Source organism: Ammodytes marinus, assembly GCF_949987685.1.
Source record: "Ammodytes marinus genome assembly, chromosome: 6".
NCBI lineage: Eukaryota > Metazoa > Chordata > Actinopteri > Uranoscopiformes > Ammodytidae > Ammodytes > Ammodytes marinus.
The window spans coordinates 33,140,839-33,158,523 of NC_137235.1; the positions used below are offsets into that span (position 1 = coordinate 33,140,839).

The 17,685-nt window shown below is 40.5% G+C and overlaps 1 protein-coding gene across 2 annotated transcripts in view; it reads right to left on the reverse strand.

Moving 5' to 3' along the window:
- add3a (adducin 3 (gamma) a) overlaps window positions 1-16,562 on the reverse strand; it is a 159,477-nt gene extending 142,915 nt beyond the window's left edge. Inside the window, exon 1 of one of the 2 annotated variants that reach the window (XM_080030203.1) lies at window positions 16,469-16,562. The gene's annotated coding sequence lies outside the window, so the exon portion shown is untranslated. The remainder of the gene's footprint in view (window positions 1-16,468) is intronic. The other variant, XM_080030205.1, reaches the window with a different exon arrangement.
- Between the last annotated feature and the right edge of the window lie 1,123 nt (window positions 16,563-17,685).

A 17,685-nucleotide genomic window follows, 5' to 3' on the forward strand; every position in this document is an offset into this window, starting at 1 on the left:
TAAAGTGATAGTATTGTGAGCTTGGTGTAGTTAAAGAATTGCAGTAACATTGCCAAAGTATTGTGATCAGACGAGTTTCATAATTATGCACTTCAGGGGAGATTGCCATTATAAGAATTTAGCATGGTAAAACATGATTAGCATCACCTTGTTTATTTTTATATTATCCATAGTTTACAACGTAACACATGCTGTCAAAGAAAGCCTCCCCCTGACTGTTATGGTGCTTTCAGCTAGACCTGATTTAAAATAAAATAATGCTAAGAATACCAAGAGCCACTCGAAGTGTAATGAGATTGTTATTAAAACATGTATATTCGTGTCACATGATTGTGTAACCTATAAGGTTTCTGTCATTCTTGTAACATATGGTATTTTTCCTCCTTTAGGAAATGCTGCTGAATCATTGACTGACTGCACTACGGACCAGCAAAGCTGTCACCATGGTGCACCTGTGGACCTAGACCATCTCCAGTTTATACTGTTACGGGACCAAACCAACTTCAGATCCCACATGCAAATCATTGGTTATGTGAAGGGTCATCTCTCTCATATCCCGGTTAAAATTACCCTATAGATATCACACTCAAGGACTAAAGGCAGTGCATTAACCCAATGCTCATTACTTGGTTACCCATGTACATTTTGCATTAGTCCATTGTATACAAGTTGGAAAATTACAGAAATAAAATAAACAAGTGAATGTAGTTGAGCATATGGTTTCATGTTTTGCATGTTGATGAAGTGGGATGTTCCACTTGCTTCCACTCATGTCAGCCCTGGGAATCTCCCAGCCAATCCAGAATTTGACCATTTTAAAGCTTGTGGAAGTGCAAACGACTAAAGGACTGTACTAACAATTACCAAAGAACTGGAAACGGAGATAATTGAGTAACTGCATGCTTGACACAGACACATACGGCTAGTTTGAAAATGGTTAAGTGGTGAAAATATTGTATTTATACTGTACACATTTTATTTGTTTTAGGGGGTAATTGTTTTTTGCTGCTTGCCCTGTTCACAGGCGTTACATTGCTATGCTCGGGCACTCCTGCCTGCTTGTACAAACTGTGTGATGTCGACCACAATCTACTGCAGCTAAAACACAATGACTATGGATAACCAAATTCTGCAAATAATCTGAACTGAATCCAAACACTGTATCCTGAGGATGTATGTTTATTTGACATGTTTCTTTACTTTTTATGCATCGCTATGGACCCATTTGTGAATCTGAAATAAATTATGGATATCCCTTGAATGGCCACATAGTGTGTTGCTGTGAGTTCACTTTGTCCATGGGCCAGACCAGAAATCGGTACAATCTTGGTGCTCATGTGCACCTCTCGAATATGTATTGATGCGATATACCTTTTATATTTTAAGCTTTATGGTGGTTTTCCCCTCTTACAGCAAAAGTAAGAGCTAGTCATTGAAGGTGAGACACTGCAGGGGAATAGGATATGTTATATTTGTAGATATCATCTTGAAACTTTTCCAGTTGATTACTAGCATTAAAACAATTCGTTTTTGTGTTACCATTTGTTCAGAAATGCTTTATAAATATTATATTCTGACTGCAGAGATGCTAATTCACGGAAAGGGGTGCATAAAGGGCAACTAGTGAGCTCTTGTAAAGCTGTTGGGAAAGTCCTAAGCCCTCAATTAATTAACATGCTGAAAATTGCTTTTAATTTAAAGGCTCTATCCATCCTGGCTTTATCCAACATCTATATTTTGGTTTGATTTTGCTTTTGCAAATGTTCACAAAATAAGTCACTGTATCCTGAGGATGGATGTTTATTTGACATGTTTCTTTACTTTTTGGCATTGCTATGGACTTATTTGTGAATCTGAAATAAAGAATGATTGGTAGGGTGAGTTGCCCTAATGTGGGACACTGCCTAATGTGGGACACCTAAGGTCTAGAGCATTTATCTTTTATTTCTAACACATGTAAATAGATAATATTGTTGTCAAATCCAAGCAGGGGTTCCATGTGATTGAAATCACATGAATTTACAATTTTGATTTTAAAGATAAGGGAGTCAAAAAGGAAGTAAACCATGTGAAGTCCAGACAAAGGACAGTGACATGGTTTGAGAGGAACTCAATGCTAAGGCTATACATTTTTCATTAACAAAACAATGTTGCCATTTGTTATCAGATTATGTTTATGATACAACTATGCATCAAAGTATGCAATGATATTGGGAAAATGTTTTAAGTTGTTTTTCATCTTCAATCAATCTGTAGCTGTCCCACATTCGGAAAGGTGTTTCCAAGAGTGGGACAGCATGATTTGCCTAATCTGGGACAGTCATTTAAATTGGGGAAATACACATGCAGGAAAATCAAATGTGCAATATGAATTTTATTCAAGGTTTACAGGTCTAATACTCTTATAAAGAAAGCATCCCTGAAGCAAATAGAAATTAACTAAACCCTGTGCCTAGGAAATAGTAATTTTCTCATGTCCTATGTTAACTCAATGCAATGTATTACAGGTCAGGCTATTATGGCAAAGCGCAGAGTTGGGACATGAAGCCAGTGCAAGAAAAGTATTGTTCAAATTGAAACCATCAAACCTGAGTAATGTACTTAAGACCATGAGTGTTAGCAGATACGTTTGATTTGAATTAGTAAAGGGGATATTGTTTTTTTCTGCATAATACAGACTGTCCCAGATTAGAGCGACACACTGTCCCAGATTAAAGCAAACACCTTTTCTTGAGCAATTTTGCACATGGACCACTAATATACGTGCCATCACTTCTCTGAGTATGATATTAATTCTTCTCTTTTAATTAGCCAACATCTTGGGGATTTCAGAATGGTATCATGTATGGGTCAAATATATTGGCTTCATATGTTAATATCGTACATAAATTGAAATTGCAAAAAGTGTCCCACATTAGGGCAACTCACCCTACCAATCATTCTTTATTTCAGATTCACAAATAGGTCCATAGCAATGCCAAAAAGTAAAGAAACATGTCAAATAAACATCCATCCTCAGGATACAGTGACTTATTTTGTGAACATTTGCAAAAGCAAAATCAAACCAAAATATAGATGTTGGATAAAGCCAGGATGGATAGAGCCTTTAAATTAAAAGCAATTTTCAGCATGTTAATTAATTGAGGGCTTAGGACTTTCCCAACAGCTTTACAAGAGCTCACTAGTTGCCCTTTATGCACCCCTTTCCGTGAATTAGCATCTCTGCAGTCAGAATATAATATTTATAAAGCATTTCTGAACAAATGGTAACACAAAAACGAATTGTTTTAATGCTAGTAATCAACTGGAAAAGTTTCAAGATGATATCTACAAATATAACATATCCTATTCCCCTGCAGTGTCTCACCTTCAATGACTAGCTCTTACTTTTGCTGTAAGAGGGGAAAACCACCATAAAGCTTAAAATATAAAAGGTATATCGCATCAATACATATTCGAGAGGTGCACATGAGCACCAAGATTGTACCGATTTCTGGTCTGGCCCATGGACAAAGTGAACTCACAGCAACACACTATGTGGCCATTCAAGGGATATCCATAATTTATTTCAGATTCACAAATGGGTCCATAGCGATGCATAAAAAGTAAAGAAACATGTCAAATAAACATACATCCTCAGGATACAGTGTTTGGATTCAGTTCAGATTATTTGCAGAATTTGGTTATCCATAGTCATTGTGTTTAGCTGCAGTAGATTGTGGTCGACATCACACAGTTTGTACAAGCAGGCAGGAGTGCCCGAGCATAGCAATGTAACGCCTGTGAACAGGGCAAGCAGCAAAAAACAATTACCCCCTAAAACAAATAAAATGTGTACAGTATAAATACAATATTTTCACCACTTAACCATTTTCAAACTAGCCGTATGTGTCTGTGTCAAGCATGCAGTTACTCAATTATCTCCGTTTCCAGTTCTTTGGTAATTGTTAGTACAGTCCTTTAGTCGTTTGCACTTCCACAAGCTTTAAAATGGTCAAATTCTGGATTGGCTGGGAGATTCCCAGGGCTGACATGAGTGGAAGCAAGTGGAACATCCCACTTCATCAACATGCAAAACATGAAACCATATGCTCAACTACATTCACTTGTTTATTTTATTTCTGTAATTTTCCAACTTGTATACAATGGACTAATGCAAAATGTACATGGGTAACCAAGTAATGAGCATTGGGTTAATGCACTGCCTTTAGTCCTTGAGTGTGATATCTATAGGGTAATTTTAACCGGGATATGAGAGAGATGACCCTTCACATAACCAATGATTTGCATGTGGGATCTGAAGTTGGTTTGGTCCCGTAACAGTATAAACTGGAGATGGTCTAGGTCCACAGGTGCACCATGGTGACAGCTTTGCTGGTCCGTAGTGCAGTCAGTCAATGATTCAGCAGCATTTCCTAAAGGAGGAAAAATACCATATGTTACAAGAATGACAGAAACCTTATAGGTTACACAATCATGTGACACGAATATACATGTTTTAATAACAATCTCATTACACTTCGAGTGGCTCTTGGTATTCTTAGCATTATTTTATTTTAAATCAGGTCTAGCTGAAAGCACCATAACAGTCAGGGGGAGGCTTTCTTTGACAGCATGTGTTACGTTGTAAACTATGGATAATATAAAAATAAACAAGGTGATGCTAATCATGTTTTACCATGCTAAATTCTTATAATGGCAATCTCCCCTGAAGTGCATAATTATGAAACTCGTCTGATCACAATACTTTGGCAATGTTACTGCAATTCTTTAACTACACCAAGCTCACAATACTATCACTTTAACCCTGTAACACCATTTACTAGATACACAGGAGGTGACCAACACACATATTACTAAGAGTAAAACGTTAATTTTTTTTAGAGGTATGCCCCACACATGTATAGCCTGCATTTAAATGACCATCTAATTAGTTGGCATATTGTTGTATTACAATTGAAATATTATATGAAAGGGAGAAGCTTTGCCTGTCGCGGGTCGCGGCATGTCTGTGTGCTAAAAATGATGGCGACAAACTCAAATAATCATGCTTAGTGTGTAACATGTCAGCTAGCTCGCTAAATAGCCTAGCAAGAAATGCTGATTACCCTCGCAGGTGACCAGCGCACAAACTACTGTATGATAGTATAATGGTGGGTCAGCATAACAACATACCTCTCTTATCACCGATACTCAGCTCCGCTAGTCTGCAGCCAGCTGCTTTCCTGCTCACTAACGAGGAATAATGTCCGACGAACTCGAGAATGAGCTTGAGCTGTGGACAGCTTTTTTTCCCTCCTCTGTTCGTGTGACAGGCCTCCAAATGAACCAATGAGGTGGCCGCCCCTAAACAAGCTCTTTTGATTGGTCAAGGGGACCATGTGGTTCGCCGATAGATAAAGGCTGCGCCGCGAGTGCGCCATCTGCTGGTGGACCTGTCTAACTGCACCTAAAGTACAGAATTCAAAATACAGGTCTCATTTTACAGGTGCCGTTTTGCAGATCCCTGCGGCACGAATGGGACAATATTCCGTGAGCGCACAGGAAGCGATCCACAAATGCGCAGAGCCAGTTTCACATGTAGAAATGGTTCTGTAAATGTGTAAATAAGAGTTGACATGTCTTTTTTTGTGGTGAAACTATTTGCATTAAAAAAAAATTAAAAAATTATGCAAAATTAAAATACACATTTACAGACTAAATTCTACATATTTGCAAATCGCTTTTTCTTTGTGTGGATATAACTTTACAAAACACAATTACACACATACAAATTATTGCACTTCACATTTGTAACGCTTGTTCTACAGATCTCGGTGGTAGAAGTTGGACAAAATTATGTAAAAATGTAATGTGGCTCACAAACTCACAGGAGGCAATCCACAAATATGCAAACCCCTTTTCACAAGCAGAAACAGATCCGTAAATGCGTAAATATGACTTTGTATTTTCAGAGTAAGTTCTACATATTTGCAAGTCAAAAATTACAGGTTTGTGGATAGTGAAATACGTGTGAATCATGATACACACTTGTCAATTGTCTTCTGTGCTTTTACAAAACTGTTTTGCTTTCACAGATATTAAAGTCTAATAAACTCTTCCATAGATTAGAAGCAGAACACAACACAAAGACGAGTAAACACTTTAAAAGCGAGGGGCATTTTCAAAACAAGAAACGAGATATAATATCCCCATTCCCCACACATCTTTATCTTTCTTGTTACTTTACTAGAACACCTACTTTTAAGTGATAAAGAATAATTTACAAGAATAATTTACAAATCCAAATAAAGGAGGTTTAGTATTTCTCCCTTCACATAACGAATATGATCGGCCTAAATAAAGAAGGTCTAAGAAAAGATCCCTTATTATTATTGTAGAGATGGATATGATGAACTGTATTATGATGTGTAACAAACAAACTACTTGTTGTAGTTTTGGTCTGGCTTTGCGACACTACATGTAAAATACAATTCCCAGACCATTTAGATCACTTGAAATAAGCCTATGATTTAATCTTAATGGTATAAAAATCACTTCACCAAGATCTTATGTGACTCAAGTTTGTGTTCACTTTTAAATATATCTATACAGGAGAGTTACACATCCAAATTATTTCTATGTCAAGGGTTCAGAGGTTTAACTCTGATTAAGTACATTTCTGCTTAAATGCATATTGTGGCGGCCTAATGATTAAACATAAATTAAAATCAAAAAGAATGGATCGTAATTTAATTTTGAGCGGTGATGTCAGACTTTTGCCTAACCAATTGGGGAAACGCATCAAAGGCACGAGGTTTAAACTCCCAATTAGCGCTCAGCTCCGCCTGTCAGCAAGACGTTTCCCATCAGACATTTCGCTCCCGCAGCCCGTGGGGAGCAACTCATGGAGCAACTGCAGCGACTTGCTCCAGTGTCTGTGTCCGTCTTGATACCGCGGGACTTCAAAGTCTCAAGCAGCCGAGCCGCAGCCAGCCACGGGTGCAAGTGGGACAAAAAGTCTAACCATAATGCAGTGCGCTCAGCAAGACGAGCGTCATAATTGCGCAGGTCTTAGCAAGACGGCGACAGGTCGAACGAGCCTATGAGGCTCGTTCGACCTAACTTTCAGCTCGTCTGGAAAGTAGACGAGAGTAGCCGAGTGCAGTCGGGGGAGTGACGAAAATGCCTGACTGAAGCCGGACAGCTCCGAGTCGGAAGTAGCGTCCTTGTTGCGGATGCAGTTCGTTTTCTAGTTTTATTTTGAAGGCCTATTAGAAACATATTCGCAGGAGAGTCACACATGCTACAACCGATTAGAAGCAGAACACAACACAAAGACGAGTAAACACTTTAAAAGCGAGGGGCATTTTCAAAACAAGAAACGAGATATAATATCCCCATTCCCCACACATCTTTATCTTTCTTGTTACTTTACTAGAAAACCTACTTTTAAGTGATAAAGAATAATTTACAAGAATAATTTACAAATCCAAATAAAGGAGGTTTAGTATTTCTCCCTTCACATAACGAATATGATCGGCCTAAATAAAGAAGGTCTAAGAAAAGATCCCTTATTATTATTGTAGAGATGGATATGATGAACTGTATTATGATGTGTAACAAACAAACTACTTGTTGTAGTTTTGGTCTGGCTTTGCGACACTACATGTAAAATACAATTCCCAGACCATTTAGATCACTTGAAATAAGCCTATGATTTAATCTTAATGGTATAAAAATCACTTCACCAAGATCTTATGTGACTCAAGTTTGCGTTCACTTTTAAATATATCTATACAGGAGAGTTACACATCCAAATTATTTCTATGTCAAGGGTTCAGAGGTTTAACTCTGATTAAGTACATTTCTGCTTAAATGCATATTGTGGCGGCCTAATGATTAAACATAAATTAAAATCAAAAAGAATGGATCGTAATTTAATTTTGAGCGGTGATGTCAGACTTTTGCCTAACCAATTGGGGAAACGCATCAAAGGCACGAGGTTTAAACTCCCAATTAGCGCTCAGCTCCGCCTGTCAGCAAGACGTTTCCCATCAGACATTTCGCTCCCGCAGCCCGTGGGGAGCAACCATGGACATATAAAGAAATGGACACCGTATTGAAACATGGCGCCCATTCATTCCTATGAAAGCTGCTCATAGGCGCAGAGAAGCAACAAGGAAGTATAATCCGGAAATTCCATACGGCCCAAAGCATGACGTAGCATCGACGTAGCTGCATTATGGACCTATCAAGAAAGAGGGCGGCAAGCGTAGCGGACTGGAGGCGGGAGTAGAATCATTCTCGTTCTGTAGCATCTAGCCTGGCGAAAACAAACTGAAAGCCGTTAAAAGCCGTTGGGCTAATAAAACGCTTGAGGTGGCGTTTTGAAATGAGAAAACTTCAGTTTTAATAGTATATGGTCTAAAGATAAGTATGAGCCTATGATTGATATCCAGAAAAATTTTGCAGAGACACAATCTTGTTCGCCGCTTGTACTGTGTGGACAGGGAAATCTGCCTACGGGCCGTATGAAAATAAGCTCCACCCCTCACCATGCAATACTAATGGGTTGGCCACATGTCCATGCTGGTTGCTCGGAGAAGGCACAGTCCTGGGGGCCTGGGAGCAACTGCAGCGACTTGCTCCAGTGTCTGTGTCCGTCTTGATACCGCGGGACTTCAAAGTCTCAAGCAGCCGAGCCGCAGCCAGCCACGGGTGCAAGTGGGACAAAAAGTCTAACCATAATGCAGTGCGCTCAGCAAGACGAGCGTCATAATTGCGCAGGTCTTAGCAAGACGGCGACAGGTCGAACGAGCCTATTGGTCTCTGTGTGGGAGGCGGAGCCCCGGCGTTACACACAGTGCAGCATGAGAGCCCCGTGAGGAAGAGAGCAACAAAACAAAAAGCCGAACGCGACAGCTGCCGTGTGGGAGCATTTCGGCTTTGAACCCAACGGCCGGGGCGAACCAACTAATCTGAGCGAGCCGACGTGTCACATTTGTTTGAAAACAATATCCTCGCTTGAGTGGGAGCCGTCTTGCTCAGACCTGCGCAATTATAATGCGTGTCTTGCTGAGAGCACAGCATTTTTGCAGCGCACTCAGCAAGAAGCGCGTCATAATTGCGCAGGTCTGAGCAAGATGGCTCCTTCTCAAACAAGGCTAATATCACCAAAACGCACCAATACAACACACACTGAATCTTCACCTTAAACACAATCACCCGATGCAGTTTTCCCAGTTTGGGAAAAAAACAAATAGACTGAGTCAATTTTATTTATTGTTTTTGGTTGTTTTGTTAATTTATTCTGGATATTTAAAATGTCTTCCAGACGTCCAGTTCCAGTGTTCTTTAAAAATGAAAGTTTATTGATCTTCTAAAGGGTGTACTTGCATTATTATGCCATTATCATTATATTAGTTGAAAATGGTCTCAAAACGGCAATATTATCGCTTATCGCAATAATTTCTGGTGCAATTAATCGCACAGAAAAATGTGTTATCGTGACAGGCCTACACACACATAGCTCACCCTCCACCACCACCACGTACCGTTCCTTTAAATACAAGCCACACACCTGCTACAAACACACACACCATGGTTAATGAGGGACAGTATTGAGCGTGTGATAGATCTCAGATGTCTTCAAAAACAGAACAACTCTGATTGTCTGCTGTGTAAAACACCAACTATCCCTGCGTTCCAATTCCCATACTTCCCTATTATTTAGTATGCCAAAAAAAGATTTAGGATGTCCCAATACATGCACGTCAATTGTAGTATGCTGAAAATACATAAATGCCCCACTAACTCCAATAGCATTTTGGAGTATTCCTCTTTATACTTGACATGTCTCAACATAATGAAGAAAAAATCTTCCTTATCTGATTTTTTTTTCTCTCCTGTGGCCCTTAAACTCTTCTGTACTTTAGTATGTAGTGTAGTAAAAAGAAAGAGTATGTGATATGGAACGCAGGGATAGTTTTGTAGGATGACGATTGGCTTGGTGTCACGGCATGAAATGCCCTAGCCTAGCACCATACCACACATCCAAGTAAAGCACATTAAACCATGCCTAAACACAACAAATAACAACACCACGACCACACTGGGCAGCGCTGACACAGCGTTTTAGTTCAGTGGCAGCCAGGATGAGAACCATCCTTTAGCTCACAGGCTGACCCAGTTAGAAACCAGACAACAGAGAAGGACAGCGCAGTACAAACCCACAACAACCACACCAGGATTCAGCAGCCAGCTAGAAGCTCAGCGCTGCCAACTATGATTTGTCGTTGGGTGTGTGATGTGACAATACCATGGGGTGTGTTTGTGTGTGTCGACAAACAGGAACAGAGGCATGGGTGTGCCTACTGAAAGCGTGGCAGATGGCATGGTAAGTGGAGATATTTTGGTCAGAGAGGCAATAAAGCATGTTTCCTGGGCACATGAGGTCAATGACAGTTCAAATATGCACAAAAGCAAAACTGGAACATACACTGGATTCCATTGTAATGAATGTAGACCAGCACAGATCAGTGGATGAATTCAGAAATTGCTCAAATGGTGGTCAACAAGCCTAGAAGGTAAACTGCACTATACAAGTGAGTTTTTTGAAGAGTTAAGTTTAGGGCACACTCACACTAGGGCCGCTGTTCCGTGCCCGAGCTCATTTGCATACTAAAGTCTAGAACGTTTGGCTAGTGTGACCACGCCATCCGTATTCCAGCACGGAACACCCCCTTGGCCACGGCACAACTGGGAGAGGTGTGCCGTGGCCAAAGTACAGATGCTAATGAGATGACACTCGCACAAACAGGCGGCGTTCCTGACGTGAATTTATTAAGGATGCATAGTCCGTTAACGTCCGCTGCCTTACTAGTCGGCACCAGAATTGCCCACCACTTGGACTTGTACATAACATGTGTGAGAATTACCGTGTGTGTAGGCCTAGGTGTGGGCTAATAAAAGAGGGAGAGAGCTAAACTATTATAGAAGCTCACATGAAAGCAATGACTGGATTTATGTTGGCTAATGAACATGGCTGACTGTACTGGACACACAAGTAGTTTTCCTTTGCCAGTAAATATGCAAAATGACAGTGAAATAATTGAGTAGATTAAGTGACCTGGAAAATTTCTGATCTAATCTCCATAATAATGCAGACCCCGGGGGCACAGTAATAGGGAGGTCCCCCCCTTCCTCCACAAACAGTGGCAGCCGACTCACTCTCGTGACTTGCAAGTGGCCCAGGCAGAACTACATACCTAGCATTTCATTGCTCATCAACAGTTAACTAAATGTTTGCAATTTAAGACTTCATGGTTGTTACTTGGCAAGGACATTATTAATAGATTGTTGTGATTTTATAATCTTGACGTCTGATGTTATGGGCGCTACGAGGAACTTTTTAATATTTCTGAAGCAGTCTCATTTTCCCTCTGATGATCATACATTACAGCAAACAAGACCATCAGTGCATAAAATTATGTTTTTTCTTAATTCCTTTGTCATGGGTCTCTCACCCTGGAACTACAGCTGGTGTAGTAAAAACACTACCGCCTTTGTCCAAAGGGGGCACAATAATTAACAAAAACCTTTAGATCATTGATATTTCCACATGGCAGAACTGTTGACTTTCAGCTCCACGGAAATACCGCATTTTGAATGATTGATTTCAAATGCGATACAAGTTTACTTATTCAGTGTTATCATTCATTTTGAGGACCCCCTCGAAAACGAGATGCTACATCTCAAAGGGCTTATCCTCAAATAAAACATTTTCAAAATGAAAAAAATGCAGACTCCAGATGATTAAGAGTACTATTGGTCTGCTTGGGTCAACATTCCCTGCTTCGTTCTTCTTATACCTCACATGTTTGACCCTCAGAGAGAGTCTTTAATAAGATGGCGGCCCCGGGATCAACAGCTTCAAAAGCTCATTTGGCCCAAAACTTGGCACCTCTTCTTCTCCCATGGTCAGAGGCTGACCCCGTTGCCGTGGTTACTCCACTCTAATATCTATGCAAGCCCCTTCTCGCTGCATGGGAAGACCCACTGCTGGCAGTCCTGTGTGTTTAAACACAAATGTATCAGAAACACAATTCATAAGAGACCACATTTACATTTATACCACACTCAAGCTAAAATATGCTCATCCAAAGTGATGGCATGTGGATGCACATGGGGTCGACGTACACAACTCCCCAGCTCCAGTATACGACATGTCTGGCCAGATTCTATCAGATATTCATCCACCCACTAGTGTATAATGAGGTTATTCTAACCCCACCCCGCTGGGAAACTCTCCGGCAACCAAACAACCCTGGAATCTAAACACTCAGCCCACACATGTATCACATCAAACAACACCCTCACTGTGGACGCACAATAGCATGAAACAAGAGACCTTCAGTCAGAGTAATCAGAGCATAAAAACAATAAAGCATTAGTACAACAGGGATACGTATACAAAATATTAACCATGTCACAGCAAAGTCATCTTAATTTGGATCTGCATTGGTACTCTGGGCCTCTGACTTAAAGGCCTACTTCACCGGTTTGAATATGAAGGTGTATTGAATTCTGAGATCCTATGTAGTATAAATGTGCAAAAAAAAAAAAATCGGTTCATCCTAGCCTGAGAAAAGGCAGAAAGAGTGTTTTTTTAACCCTATATTTCTCTTTCTCGTGACATCACAGAAAGAGAAATATAGGGTTAAAAAAAACGTACTTTGTAAATATTACTGTGATGTCACAGTAAAAGACATCACAGTAATATTTACAAAGTAAGTTTTTTTCAATACACCTTTGAAAGAAAATTTAAAAACAAACTTTTTTAAGCTTGGTTTTTATCTTGTGCTTGTTTGCCCGACTAGTGGTAGATTCAAAATAACTGTGCAGATGCGAGTCGTCAATCTCCATAATGTTTTTCATGTGATTTCCACAGGCGTAAAAAGACACATACACCCAAGCTTGTGTGCACAGGCACGGTGTGTAGCCTATAATCCTGTCCAACTGGGCAGGCCTCAGCCTTGCCTGACCAATCCCAGACCTTAACGCTAAAACAGCCAAATGAATGAAAGTCAAAACTCAGAGAGAGAGACAAGAAAATCCTAAAGGTAATAAAATGAAGAAACACAAGCGCACACACGTCCTCTAACAAAGGAAAAACAGTGGAGTCCAAGACTTCATCACTTTGCATTGCACAGGGAGAGTGGAGCCACATGTTTCTGATAAGTCCTCTAGCAGAGCAGGGTGAGGTAATGATGAAGTCATCTGTCCTCTGGACAAGTTCAAATTCACGGGGCTGAAAAGCTTCACACACACACACACACACACGCACACGCACGCACGCACACAGGCTTTGTTGTTTTGCTGGGGTGCTAAACAGTATATTTGAGATTGCAGTATGAATCAAGACCAGAAAATGACTGAAGGGGCTGTAACATGTGTGTAGCTCATCTTCTTCTAAACACCTGTGGAAGTATACGCGCTCCACAGAAACAAGCTACTTGATATCTCCCTCCTCGTTCTTCGGTTCTTGTTTCCCCAAAACATTCCTAAGCAATCAAGTCTCAGTATGGACACACCTCATTGACCCTCCCTGCAGACTGGACCCAGTCAACCGCTTGCTGCAACTCTTATCAATCTATAAGGCTGTGTCCATTCCCCGACTGGGGGTGGACAAATGAATTGTCTTCCAATCCAAACGGCAAATTGAAACAAGGCAACTAGCAATTTGCATGAAGGGGATGCATGGAGAGACTAGTTGTAAAGGATATCAAGTGTGCTACAGAAGGTGCCTTGCAGAAATACATATTATAACCGATTTAGAAATGGAAATAACAGGTCACACTTTAGGCCTTTGAACCCATGCGTGCAATGAAACGTATACATGGTGGTTGGAGTCATTTGCATGTGCTTTTTAAAGGGGAATACAATGGGCCTGTAATGGGCATTTTGAAGGGGCTGCAAAGATGACCAATGAACCATCAATCTTTCGGGGAAAATAAGGCTATGATCAGTTTACAGAGACTGGTGTCATAAGCTTTCCTATTTGAAGCTCAATACATTTTGACATGATTTAAAACAACTTCATTGTCAAGCTTTAGAAGCGTGGCGGGCCATATCCAGTAACCCATCACTGTCTCCTCTCCCTAGAGTCTTAAACAGCTGCAGTATTCATGAGCACCTTATGAAACACTCCGAGCAGAAAATAGAGGTCACATAAAAGAAGAAGTGCGGAGGTGGGTTAGGGTTAGGGTTGGGGGGGGGGGATAAATATATGGTAAATGGAGTCCACTTATATAGCGCTTTTCCCTGGTTTTTCACAGACTCAAAGCGCTTTACATTGTTTCCTACATATTCACCCAATCACACTCATACACCAATAGCAGCAATAACCACGCAGGGTGCAAGCTAACTATCGGGAGCAATTCGGGGTTCAATGTCTTGCCCAAGGACACTTCGACTTGTGGCGGGTAGGCAGGGGATTGAACCTCCGACCCTGCACTCCAGAGGCGACTTCCCTGCCCACTTCGCCACTGCCTCAGATAAGAGTATGTTTGCATTTTTCTTTCTATTCCGTTATCAGCTCTGGGTTAAAATATTTCACCCAAAGAAAAGTCCCGGAAGGATCTTGAACGAAGGCCCACTTCTTTGATCTGAGAAAATCAGAGAATGAAGGGGGAACACTGTTTTAGACTTCATGGCCCATGGTGAACTTTCACAGCTGTTTTCAGTTTTTAAGTGCCGCACAGCAAATTAAAGAAGAGGGGGAAAAAAGAAAGAGAAATGAAAAATCAAGTATGTCAGAGTGCAGTGGTTTTTTGGAGACAATTCTCATATTTGGCTTTGGTGTGGAAGTGGATCCCCTCACAGAGTCAACGCAGGTTGAGAAATCTCCAAGTGTCAGAGGTGCTGCGGAGGTGCTCCGGGGTTGAAGGGGAAGGGGGGATAATAGAATTCCAGTAACAATATTAGGCACTGCTTGAGGCACTGTTTTTTTCTTAACATCAATGACTGAGCTTGTTTTGATCATGGACATATAAAGAAAGAAAGGTTTTGATGACATAAACTAGAAGTGAATGGTTTCCATGGACACATTAACATATTTTCTCTTTTATGTGGGACTAATTATTGAATCGTGAATAATTTACAATAACTCGGTTAACTTGAATGATTTATGGATAGTTCAGCCAATGAAGAATTGTATCTGCAACCTGATCGGAAAACTGTAAATTAAAGTGACAATAACGTTGTTGTTTTTTAATAACCTAACCTATATGTAAAACGTATAGCACAACTCATGATAACTGACAGTGAGGTTTTGGACATTTTGCTTGCTTTTCAAAGCCCCCCCTTGTGTAAGACTTGATGCTCTTACTCTGGCGACTCATAGTGGTAGACGCAAAGAACATAACTGGCCAGGCCAAATGCATTTCTCCCTGGAATTAACTAGTTTTTCAAAAGACAAAACACATTTTAAAAACCTCTATACCACTGGTGGTGGTAGCACAAGTGAAATCTCACTGATATCAATGTTTAGTCTGAGCTGTAGCTGACCCTGACCTCCTTGATTTATAAAAAGAGAGACACCCTGCGTTCCTGTGTTTTATATACTATCTATGGTTCCAATACCCATACTTCCCTACTATTTAGTATGCCAGAAAAAGATTTAGGATGCCCCAATACATGCACGTCAATTGTAGTATGCTGAAAATACATAAATGCCCCACTAACTCCAATAGCATTTTGGAGTTTTCATCTTTATTCTTGACATTTCTTGACATAATGACGAAAAAATCTTCGTTATCTGTTTTTTTTCTTTCCCATCCTGTGGCCCTAAAACTCTTCTACTTAAGTATATCGTGTAGTAAATTAAAGAGTATGTGATTTGGAAAGCAGGGATAGAGAGAGTTAAAGAGCTTTAGCCATACAGAAAATACATTTGGTTTCCCTCCAACTTAAAACATACACAATTTGTTTAGAAATCATGCATAAATAAATACAAATATATAGGCCTATTTTTTGACAGCTAATACAGAATGATAGCTCATTATTCATAATCCTATGAGATAATAATGTGGTAGCCTACACTCTCACAACACAGTAAATACACAAATGATGGAATAACTAGCCATTGCTTCAAAAGAGCAAACAGAGAGCCTCCTATCCCAACAATATCATATAAACAGGCTACTCAATGAGTAGGCTATACTATGGACTCAAAGTGAACTATATTTCAGCTATTTTGACGTTCCATGTAACTCAACTGCGGACAACAATGTTGCATATTGTCGCGAACTGCTGTACAAAGTGTCATTAGGTGGCAGCATGTTACTCATGTAAACATCAATAGAGACCTTTAAGCATGCAAAGCAGGGATATGTCGCTACACAGCCACCCGTTTCTCCCACGATATGTTCGGCTACTTAAGACCAATAGGGTTAGCCGCTATATGGATGAAATCAGACAGAAATACCTTCAGTTAGGACAACCTCAACCGGTGAAAGTCTTCCCTCCGGAACACAAGTGTCCCCCTTTGGCCGTCCCCGGACCTTCTGATTGACGGTTTGAATTCAATGGTTCCGTCTATGGTCGGAGCCATAGACATAATAAAGGATAGACGCCGCGTTGGCCGCTACTGCCTATTGGCGCTGACGAGCCGTGGGGCCACCATCTTGAACCGGTCAAACCTTCCACTCAGTGTAGTCTGTTTGGCAGGTGCAATGAACTGTCAGCGCATGTAATTAATCATATCTCATTAAATACCAAACTGATTTTCACGCGGTTTTCTTTGCTGCAAAGATCATACATGTAGCTAAGATACAGGGCACAAGTTTCGACGTGTTTTAATATTCATAGTGGGCTTAAGTCATAGAAGATTCTGATATGATAGGCTATAGGCTAAAGGCTGTTACATACTCCGCGAGAAGAAAGAACAAAGTTCTCGGTGACACAGCTGCGAGAAGTTCTTTCTGGTCTGACATTACATACTTCACGAGAACTCAACTGCCGAACTCCTCACCGCGGCGCATTGTTACCATGGTAATTTACCCAGTAGCGCCAGCTGATTTCACTTCGCTTTCCTCATTGACTTCAGACTGACCAATCACACAATAGTTCTCGGACAAGCTGCGAGAAGAAAGTTCGGCCCGAGTGATGTGTCGAGAACAAGCTGCGAGAACAGCTAATCAAGAGCTGAGAGAAGAAAATGACGTCATTTTCTTCTCGCAGCTCTGTCACCGAGAACTTTGTTCTTTCTTCTCGCGGAGTATGTAACAGCCTTTAGTAACCAGACGTCCGAGATCAAAACGAGGAACATCCCCCGAAAAGGGGGAAAACGGAGACATTTCCAGTTTGACTAGCAATCTGATTGAAAAACCTAATGAGGTGTCAACAAAACGGGAACAGGTAGTTGTTTCTGTTTAGCCAGGGACAGGCAACCAACAATGGGGACGTCTGGTCACCTTTATGATATGTGATGTAGGCTATGATAGGTATTTTGCAAATCACACACTATAGACTAAATATGATAGAGAAGCAGAAACAGATAGGGGCAGTAAAGCCAGCTATTTTAATAAGTTAACAATATATGATTAGGCTATATATAAATATATTTATTCATTTACAGTGACGAGCATAAAGACAATCACACTAAATGAACAATTAATTCAGCTAAAACAGTTACAGTCAGAT